General features: G+C 40.9%; 1 long non-coding RNA gene across 3 annotated transcripts; it reads left to right on the top strand.

The window, feature by feature from the left end:
• Nucleotides 1-5784: 5784 nt before the first annotated feature.
• On the top strand, nt 5785-10460 carry LOC111198902. Of its 3 annotated transcripts, none has more exons than XR_007328506.1 (7): nt 5785-8551; nt 8637-8757; nt 8827-8872; nt 8950-9198; nt 9336-9438; nt 9548-9761; nt 9934-10460. It is a non-coding gene; the product is annotated as an uncharacterized LOC111198902 (long non-coding RNA). The 3 variants fall into 3 exon arrangements; XR_002653020.2 differs by having other exon boundaries at nt 9141-9198; XR_007328505.1 differs by having other exon boundaries at nt 8637-9198.
• The last annotated feature ends 760 nt before the right edge of the window (nt 10461-11220 follow it).

Raw genomic sequence — 11220 nt, forward strand, 5'->3', positions numbered from 1 at the left:
AAGTGGCGATCAATACTCTTGAAGCTGTGGCGATCGACACAGTTAAATGGCGATCGATCGATACTAGTGATGCTCTGTCGATCGATGTTGCGCAGTCATCGTCGATCCTTTGCAAACTCGTCTTCCTCGGGGTTTTTTTTTTTTGACATACAATAAATAAAAACTTTAATCAGTAACAATCTAAACTAAACTGAAAGAAATTACCTAATAGTGGGTTGCCTCCCACTCAGTGCTTTGTTATAGTCATTTAGCTTGACTTTGGAGATGTGCTTTAGTCCGGATGAGGATGTGTACTTGCTCCAGAGCAAGTCTCAGTGTCTCTCTTCCTCATTTTGTTGATGCAGTGGAGAAAAGCTCTTGCAGAAACTTCTCCATTTTCTCTCAGCTCTGGATCACATAGCACTCAAACCTTGGTAAAAGGTTTAGAACTTCCTCTGCAGCGCACTCTATACTCAAGACTTCCCTTTTGACATTGCAAAGGGACTAGTGGCATGAAATCTGCATCTACATTCCTTTTCTTTTTCTTCTTTCTATTCTTGGACCTTCCCCCAGACTTAGACTTTTCAGTCTTGGGCTTTTCTGAAAGTCGGAGGGTGTCGACCGATGCTGAAGGCTTCGTGTCGTCGATTCTGAAGACTGAGAGTTGTCCGATGCTGAAGTCTGATTGTCGGTCGATTCTGAGGACTGGAAGTCGACCGATGCTGCAATTCTAATGTCGACCGGCGCTGATTCTGGTATTGCAGGCTCGTGATTTGAATCAGCTGTAGGTCCTGGATCTTCAAACATCTCTATGCATGAAATAAGCTCCTCACTTTTCTTCTTTTCCATGTGATCATAGAAGACAGTTTCATCAACATTAGTCAGACACATCTTATTTCTCTTAAGATCACAAACTGCCCCCACTGTAGCCATGAAGGCTCTTCCAAAAAGGAGTGGAGATGTCTTGCCTGATTTGATATCCATAGCATGAAAGTCCACATGGATAATGCATTCCCCTATCTCCACCTTAACATTCTTGATCATGCCTGCTGAGTTTACTCGGGAGCTATCCACGAATGTGAAACTATCTTTAGAAGGTTCCATCTTCAGCCCTAATAGCTCAGCAGTGTCTATGGCCATGATGCTGACTGCAGATCCAGTATCGCATAGGGCGTTTGGTAAATGGTGGCTATGTATAGAACATGGAATCAGGAACTTTCCAGGATCTTGTTCCTTCTTAAGTGTCCTCTTGGGTTTACGGCTGACTTTGTTGAATAGGAGCTCAATATCCTTATCAGTCTCTCTGCTCTCTCTGAAGAAATTACCAAGTCTATACTTATGATATGCATCCTCGAAAGACATATCCTTAGGAACCCTCTTCACCCTCTTGTGAAATCCTTCAAGTTCCTCTTTGTTAACTTCTCGCCTGAGGTGTTTGGGAATATAGGGTTTCCTAGATTTCACTCTCTTCTCAACTGGAATTTCTACTTTCGTTGCCTGCTTTCTCATGGAAGGTTCATATCCGTCTGTTTGGTGTCGATCGATACGTGGTAGATGTCGTCGATCGACACTCTCAACGAAAGAGGTTTCAGCTAGGGTTTGCTTTTGCTCTCGTGCTTCTGCAAATTGCTGACTTATCTTCTCTATTGTCTTCAAGCAAACTGATGTCTGAGATGGATTTCGAGAGGCCTTCAAGCGGTGTGCATCAAGATCTGGTAAACGTACTTGGTATGGTATTGGTGGTTGTCGATCGCTGCTCTTCTGTTGTTGTCGATCGATGTTCCCATGTTGTTGTCGATCGATTACATTGTGTTGTTGTCGATCGATGTTGTCCCTTTTAACTCGAGCTAGGGTGGGAGAATGCGGGTGTCGAGCGGCAAAATCTGAGTGGCTCTTAATTCGAACAGTTTTGTCTGATCCCAAAAGTGGTGTCGATCGATGCTCGGCTGATGATGTCGATCGGTGCTCAGCTGTTGATGTCGGTTGACACCAGTACAAGCTGCCTATGGACATGCAGCTTTCGACTAGGAAAGCATCTTCTTCCAGTTTTTCCTGCTCGAGCACTACCCCAAAGTCATCTGAGAAGGCATTAACCTGGTGCCTCTCACTTTCCACAGCTTTCCCTTTGACCAAAGCTTCTTGCTTCTTCATAGCTTCTGCAGTCTGAGAAACCTGGGCATCTAGCATCATGACATGGGCATCTAAGGTTTCAAGTTTTCCATTCAGCTCGTTGTAGAGAACATCCAACCTCAGATTTAAGTATACACTCGTCTTCTGCTGAATTTTCAGGACCTTCTCTATCATAGATTCGATCTTTTCTATATAGCCCTGATCCTCATCCTTCTCTATAGCATGTTCTACCAACGAGACTTCATGTACAAAACCAATCTCAGCCTCAACGATCTTGTCACTATCCATTGAAGCTGATTTTATCTTGTGCATATCCAGATTTTTGGAACTCTTGCTAGACATCAAGTTCTCAATCAGTCTCTTAGCTTCCTCTGGGGTCCTTGTCTCGAAGTTTCCTTCGCTTGCAGTATCCAGCATCACATGATATCGTACATCAATACCCTTACAGAATTTCTTCAACAGCTGAATCTCCGTAAAACAATGATGTGAACAGTCCCTTTGGTATCTCCTAAACCTTTCCCAAGAGCTTTTGAAAGCTTCTGTAGGTCCCTGAGAGAATGCCCAAATTTTATCTCTCATCTCTTCAGCCCTTGCATCATCTAAAATTCAGTCATAAACTCAGTCCTGACATCATTCCATGTAGTGAGAGATCCTGGTGGTAGGCATCTCAGCCAATTTTTAGCATTCCCAGAGAGAGAATATTTGAACAGCTTGCAGAAGATGTAGTCTTTGGTTGCTTCATCCTCCTGGATGCCAGACACAAAGTTTTCGAGTGTCTCAATATGGTCTAGAGGATTTTCATCTGGAAGACCAAGATAAGGGTGCTGACCCACATGAGAGAAGTGTGTGTGGTGTATTTGAAATCCCTAGATTTCTAGAGGTCGAATCGCAGACCTGTTAATGTAGAACTGACTAGGCCTGGTGAAATCTGCTAACGATCTCTAAAGAGAAACTTTATCCTCGGTGGCAGCAGATGGCTCAAGGATTGCAGTCCCTTGTCCTTCTATCTTCTGACATGCTGCATTACACAGATGACCTCCAGGGTCATGCAGGTCTCCATTCTCATCCCTCTGTAGCACAAGTATCGCGACCATCTTCGAGTTAAAATTTCGATCGTCGCTCTGTCACAAATGTCGATGGACGTAGTAGAGGTGGTGTCGATCGATGTAATAGAGGTAGTGTCGATCGACGTAGTAGATGTGGTGTCGATCGATGATGCACGGTTCTCTTTGCGGATTAAGCGTTCCAAACGTGCTGGGTCTGAGAAGAAAATTAATTCCTCCTTGCTGCTTCTGGTACTGGTAGGCATGTACCTGAAAGACAAGAAATTTTTTTATGTAAATAACTATGACAGTAAATAAAACCTATACTAAACCTATTAATCAAGTCTAATGGCGATCAAAGCTCCCCGGCAACGGCGCCAAATTAGATATCACTCAAATTACCCTAAGGAGTAATTTTACTCTCTCAAATAAGATGTTCAATTGTAGTACTTAGGGATCGAATCCACAGAGAGCTAGGTCACACAATAGACTATAGAAATCAAGATTAAGCTAGACAAACAGTTTATAAAGCAGTAAATGAATGAAAGCAAGGTGAACAAAGTAGTTGTTCAATTGGTTGATTTGGGTTGTAAACAATTAGGAGAAATAGCTAGACCTAGGGATTTATCAATCAAGAGATTCAAAACTACAATTAAAGGATGCTAATGGTTTATAGATTCAATTCTAGAACTCGATTTTAATAAGTAAGCAATCCCGCTCTCGCATGCAATTGCTAATCAGATGTCTAAGTCCAGTCTCAGCTATCGCTTATTGACTTGGAGTGAGTGTCGATCTACGCTATGGCCTGAGTGTCGATCGATTCTTCCTTAGACAAGAATTAACGACCTAATCGATTAAGTTCAACTAGATTCCTAGACCAACTCTCGTATGCACCTAGGTATTTAATCCAGCAGAGCTTGGGTTCCGTTAATTGATTGCACTTTCGTGCCTCTCAATTGTCCTCTGATTCTCGGTTCAAACAATTAGTCACACTGTAGTGCTATTCTAACTATTCCAGATCCTAGTATTACAAATCACCCTGGTGTAGAGATCTATAGATAATCTAGCAATCCTAATTTATTATCAGCTTGACATTAAGCTCATGAAATCCCTAAACCTAACAAGATGAATTACTCAGACATGCAAGCAATAACACAAATCATAGTCTGAATAATATAATAGATAAATCAATGGTAAAACCAATGAAGTTCCAATCAATCTCTAAAAGAGAATTGATCTTCTCTCCAAACCTAAGAGAAAACAATATAATATGATAATAGAGAGTTTGTTGCCGTCAACAATGGTTTAGAAATACATAAATAGGGTTCTTGTCGTCCATGGGTATTTTGGTAACTTGGTGTGGCTTCTGGGCTTCAAACGGGCTTGAAATATGCTTGGCCCACGTTCTGGAATCACTGTCGATCGACACCAGTGCTGTGTTATCGATCGACAGTCCTTCATCTCCTCGACAGCTTCCTCTTGCGAGGCAGACTGACCACTCTTCAGTAAAACGGGCATAACCTCTGCTACAGGATGCTGATTGATCTCAAACCGGTGGCATTGGAAAGCTAACTCAAAGCTATATCTTGTTTAAGAAGATGGTCTCAATCTAACGGTGGGAAGGTCTCCAACAATAGCTAGACATCTGACACGTCTGTGCAGCTCTGCACTCAAAAGACTCCAAAAGACACCAAAATCACCACATTCCTCCAAATCGTCCCTGAACCTGTAAATACTCTAAATAGACTCTATATAGTAGTAAATATGTATTAAAACACTTATAGACCATGGCTAAAAGTGGGTAAAATCCATGGTCTATCAGGCTCCAAGGTGATAGTGCACACGGACCACGCAGCGTTGAGATACTTACTAACAAAGAAGGATGCTAAACCAAGGCTGCTTCGATGGATCTTATTGCTTCAAGAATTTGAACTAGAAATCAAGGACAAAAAGGGCATCGAGAATGGCGACGCAGATCACCTTTTCAGAATGAAGATAGATGAAGACACAACACTTTGAGACAGCCTTCCTGTCGAGCACGTCTACTCGATCAGTTTCGGAAGCATCACAGAACAACCGCTCCGTCCAGATTGCTCCAGCGTACTGGAACACCTTGTCTGTGCGATTAAAAAGCAATACCCCAATCTTCCATGGTTTGCTGAGATTGCCAACTATTTGGCCGCTGAGAAAGAACCAGTCAAATTCACTGGCAATGATAAACGAAAATTCCTAAGAGGCGCCAGACATTACTATTGGGATGAGCCATATTTGTACCGAAACTGCAAGGATGGAGTATTCCGACGGTGTGTATCAGAGTTTGAGATTCCATGAATCCTCTTTCACTGTCACGGCTCCTCTTATGCAGGGCACTTTGCAACATTTTAAATCGTTTCCAAGATTCTCCAAGCCTGGTTTGGGTGGCCAACAATTTTCCAAGATGCCCACTCCTACATCTCTCGGTGCGACTCATGCCAGCGCCAAGGGAATATCAGTAAACGGAATGGGATTGATTTCATGGGACCATTCCCACCATCCTTCAAGAACGAGTACGTATTGGTGGCAGTTGACTACGTTTCTAAGTGGGTGGAAGCAATTTCCAGTCCCACAAATGACGCAAAGGTGGTGACTAAGATGTTCAAAACCATAATCTTTCCAAGATTTTGGGTACCACGAGTAGTCATCAGCGATGGGGGTAGTCACTTCATCAACAAGATCTTTGCAGGTCTATTGAAAAAGAATGGCGTGAAATACAAGGTAGCCACACCATATCACCCTCAAACAATTGGTCAAGTGGAAGTGTCAAACAGAGAGATCAAGAGCATCCGGCAGAAAACAGTTAACACAAGTCGCAAGGATTGGTCGCTCAAGCTAGACAACGCTCTCTGGGCTTACAGAACAGCCTACAAAACACCAGTCGGGACCACTCCCTACAACCTGGTGTACGGTAAAGCTTGTCACCTGCCGGTTGAGTTGGAGTACAAGGCAGCATGGGCTTTGAAACTACTCAACTTCGACATCAAACCAGCAGCAGAGAGACGATCCATGCAAATCCACGAGCTGGAGGAAATTAGGCATCTCGCCTATGAAAGCTCAAAAATCTACAAGGAGCGAACTAAAGCCTATCATGACAAGAGAATCATCAGCCAAAACTTTCAGCCTAAGGATCAGGTGCTCCTTTTTAACTCCAGGCTACGACTGTTCCATGGAAAGCTGCGATCATGATGGTCCGGACCATTCACCATTAAAGAGGTCCGCCCCTACGGTGCTGTTGTGTTGCTGGACACAAAAGGTGAGGAATTTGTTGTCAATGGTGAACGACTAAAGCCATATCTTGCTGAGACAACAATCGCAGAGGGTGAAGAAATTTCCCAAAGCGATCCTTCTTTAGCCTAACAAGCTAACCAAGTCAAGCTAGTGACTTAAACTAAGCGCTTGGTGGGAGGCAACCCACTGGTGAGTGTAAATATTTCTTTTAGATTTTTATTTTGTGTTTCTTTTAATTTATTTGCAGGATACAAATCAGAAAACCCCGAGTTACTCAACCAGAACAGCCTCCAGCTGTTCTTGATTCGGAGCAGCTGCTCCGCTAAGGTAAGTTTCTTGGGACCCAAAAAAAAAAAAAATTATATTAGATTTGATATAACTTTGTAAAATTGAGGAAAACCCTAGCAAGTGGGAAGTGGGGCACGAAGTGGGTGCCTATAAAGAGGGAACTTTCCCCATCTCTCTCCCACTTCCACCAAAACCGCCTCCTCCATCGCCTCTCTCCATTCTCCTTTAAAAACCTAAAACTCTTTAAACTTCTTCAACTTGTTTTGAGTTTTTCGGTTTATACCTGCTTGGATTTCGAGTTGTTTGTGCAGAACTCTTCCATCACCAATCGAACGGTAAGAGGCGAAATCACAATGTGATTCTCGGTCAAAAATCTTCTTCTCTTCTTTCCTTTTTAAATAGATCGATTTTAGGGTTTTTCTAAATCAAAATAGACCTCTCCTTTTGCTGCTAGGACTGTTATTCGAAGTTGAGTTGAGAATGGTTGAATCGATTAGGATAGATGGAAAGTTATAACTTTTGCGCCAATGTTCTTAATTGAACATGCATCGATTGTTTAGATATGGATTTTGGGATCTATTGAATCGATCTGTTGATTGGCGAGATGATTTAAGTACCCAGTCTTCTAAGTGATTGTATCTGGTTTACCATTATCGATCGCTTGCTCTCTCTACATTAGGTTATGGAAAAGTTTGGAAAGAGCACATACAATCGTAAAAGCTTCCAACTTTTTCTACTAAACCCAATCGAATGGTACTAAGAACTTCCCTTTGGTTTTGTTTTGCAGATGGCTCCCAGACGAACCAAGATGGCTTCTAGGATCAAACCACCACACGCCCAAGGAGAACCGGAGGATGACACCATCTCCCGAACTTACCCGTGGCCACGAGAGGAAGGGACCGAGATCTCCCTCACAGACCCATACATCCCTGCCTCTTCGGAGGAATGATTGGATAAGGAAGCCTCGCGTTGCTACAAATCCTTGCTCAAGATCAACATCCTCCCAACACGATTCGTTGACGCCGGGGCTTTGAACGACTTGTGCCTCCATGAGGATTTGCATGCTGTTCTCCAGGTGCTGGGAATAGCTGATCTTTGCCACATCACTCACCCGATGTACCCAGATTAGGTGAGGCAAGTCCTAGCCACCGCGGAGCTCACCTTCAAGAGGCCCAGCTTCCCAATCTTTGAGGAAGCCTCCTTCACCTTCTACGCGAGCGGCGCCAAGCATTCCATAAGTTTGGAGAAGCTGACCGAGATCTATGAGATATCTGAGGAGTACACTAAGACCACCTTTCAAAGGAAGTTCCCCCCGGAGCAAGCATTCTGGAAGTTCATCGCTTCAGGGGACTTAAAATCCCGATCAGCCAGCCAGTCTCTCATCCGCAACCCTATTCTGCGGATTGCTGCGAAGGTCCTGAGCAACCTGCTCTTCTCAAAGGACCAGACGTCAAAGGTGACACAAGGGGAACTGCAGATGTTATTTGCAGGAGTTGAGGACGAGATCAAATCCGCAAACATTGGGATTCTAACCTCGGAGATGAAGACCATTCCAGGATGTGTGCTTGTTCAGATGGTTGTGGACAAGAAGTCAAAGGTGATTAAGGGTTCTCTGAAGAAGGACCGTTCTGGGAGTTTGCTCACACCTCTATTCCGCCACTTGGAGCTTGATCTCAGCCCCTACCAGTGTAACGAAACCACGCAGTTCATTCATGTTCCATACCTGATCAACTGCCAGATTCTCCGCGACGAGACGACCTACAGTCTGAAAAGTCTGAAAAGGAGAAGGGTAAACGTAATCTCTATGTGGGATTCAAGCCTTGAATTACCGCAAGGATCATATGGAGGTTATTATTTTTTTCCTCTTTTGATTTAATATTAAATGTGTGAAGTTATTAGTTAACTGCAAGTTATTTTTTTCTGACTCACCAGATCTTATCACCTATCAAAGATGGTATTGTTTCTGATTGGGATTTGGAGACTGACGGAAGAAGAAGCGGAGTGGTGTTGGAGATGGCTGAGGAAGAAGACGCGACGGCAAAAAGAAGCTGAGGTGATACCTGATTCTCATTCGTATTTTGGTGTCTTTCCGATTGCTATTGATGTGTTTGCTTTGTTACAGATCCTTGAAATAGGAAAAAGAAGAATGATAGTTGCAGATCCTAAAGGTAAGAATCAGTTCTCATCACTTGCTTACACTCTATTCACTGTCTTTTACGGTTAACTACTAGAGTTGAACATAAAGGTCTGAACTTTGGATGGAGATACTCTCAAAATGGGGTGAATCTGGGAGGAATCTCCATTGCTGCCTATTTGTTTCTCTCCATATCTCTCGTGTCTTACTAACTGAGAGGTTTATGGGTTGTTGTTACTGTTTTCTCCAATTATTTAATACAAGTTATATTTTATCACTATTCACCTCTGGTTTCTCTTTAGATTCAAGACTAGATCTCTCCTGGGAGTGGCAGAAGAATGAGAGTCACAGATTCTCATGGTAAGAATCACTTCTCATCACTTGCTTATACTCTTTTCGATTTTTCTATGCATGTCTCATAAAGCAGATTTGGTTTTAAACTACATGTTCTGATTTATTTTTTGTTGTTGTTTTCCCTTGAAAATTATGACTTGAAGATTCTCTGCGATGTGTAATGAGTCTGACTTGAAACGTCTATGTGCTGTGTAATGATCTGACTTCAAGATAGTGAAGTGATTCTCTAGTAAGACTTTTCTCGAGGTAATGTTAACATTTCACTTTTTTCATTAACTCATATTCGTGTACTGATACTGTTGTTCTTCATTCCTCAAGGTAATGCTGCGTGTTTGTTTCTTTCTGATTCTGTCAGTGTTGGTACTAAATGAAGCTGAGAAGCTCTCACGAGAAGCACACTTGCCAGTTCTTGACAGTTCCTCGGCAAGATGGCGGAATTTGCAGACAAATGCACACACCAACGAAGCTTTATGTATTGCGGCATGATCTCAGCAGTGGTAGGAGGTATAATACCTATATCGCCTTATACCACCGTAGACGACAAAGCTCTAACTGCAGAAAACCTTATGGTGAGACATTTCTGAAATGTTCTTATATTCCTTAGCTTGTATGTTATAAAGAAGAACTAAGTATACATGTCTTAAACTTAAAGGCTATGAAGTGTACTTATGATCCATTCTTAATTCAAAAGCTCAAACAGCTGAACTCATCTGATTGTTTTTTTACGGGTTCTTGGAACAGCTCGGGAGATTATTAAGGTGCATCCCCTACTCTCTCTGTGTAAGATACAGGCTAAGGCCAAGAAGAAAATAGGAGCAAGGTTTTGATTTAGTTCTCATGTTTTTAGTCCCTTTATATTTAGTTCTGATTTTGTTATGATGTTTGTGTAAGATTTGATGAAAATGTAGACATGTTTGTGGTACTGATGTAAGTACATTTTGGTTTATTAATGAAATATAAAATAATTTTTTTTTTAAACATAATTAGCAACAAAACATATTTCTATGAACAAGTTCTAATAGCACATAATCGATAATACATATAGCATTGATACATCATTATAACAAAACATATGATTACATTCAAAACAAAAGCTATCATAAGCATTGGCTAACCATAGCAAGCTAAAAACAACGCTATTGTATTTCTCCGATATTATAGCATTGTAAAAAATGCTATAATATAAGGGGGACCTAAGATAGCTGGAGCAGACATAGCAGTTTCAATAATGCTAACACAAGCATATAATAGCTGTTTCCTTATGCTAAGAAAAAAAAAATTCTTGTAGTGCACTGCTATTTATATTAAAGATGTTTGCCTAGCTTAACCACATAACTTCTAGATCTTTTGTGTGCCTTAGTTCGTTGTTATTTCGATCTCTAAGTATTGCAACTCGATCTTTTATTTGAAAGAGTACAAATCACTCATTAGGTTAATTTGAGTGATATCAATAATATCAAAATTATACATTTATAAAATGAAAATTACATATTAAAATCTGTGGTAATGACTTATTCCTCCTTTTTGGTATGTTAACATATCGTACTCATGTTTCTGTAAATATTTTTGGAATAGTTTCTATTAAATTTTATATAATCAAGAAATAATATATAAACTTAAGTGTGGTAACTACAAATAAAAAATAATCAGTACTACCAGATTCATGCAAGAAAAGGAAAAAAAAACTATCGAGAAAGAAAAGATTAAAGGCATTCATATTTAGAAATATCTCAACAGTAATTTTTCACCAACTATATTTATACTTAATTAAAATGCTTTTAATGAAAACTTTATGTAAAAGTTTTTCAGTTTTTTAAAAAAACTTTAATTAAATATCATCTCTATTAAAAAGTACGTTTAGAAATAAATCTTTTATTCATGTGTATATTGCTAAAGTTGCCCCTCATTTTAAGACTAAGCCTCGGGTCGTCACTAATGGTTATATAGTCAAGTGATGAAAATCAGATTAATTGCATAATTATCAAGAAAAAAATTAATGCTCGTGATATACACTTACATCATTAGCTA

The sequence above is a fragment of the Brassica napus genome, chromosome C9 (assembly GCF_020379485.1).
Source record: "Brassica napus cultivar Da-Ae chromosome C9, Da-Ae, whole genome shotgun sequence".
Taxonomy (NCBI): Eukaryota; Viridiplantae; Streptophyta; class Magnoliopsida; order Brassicales; family Brassicaceae; genus Brassica; species Brassica napus.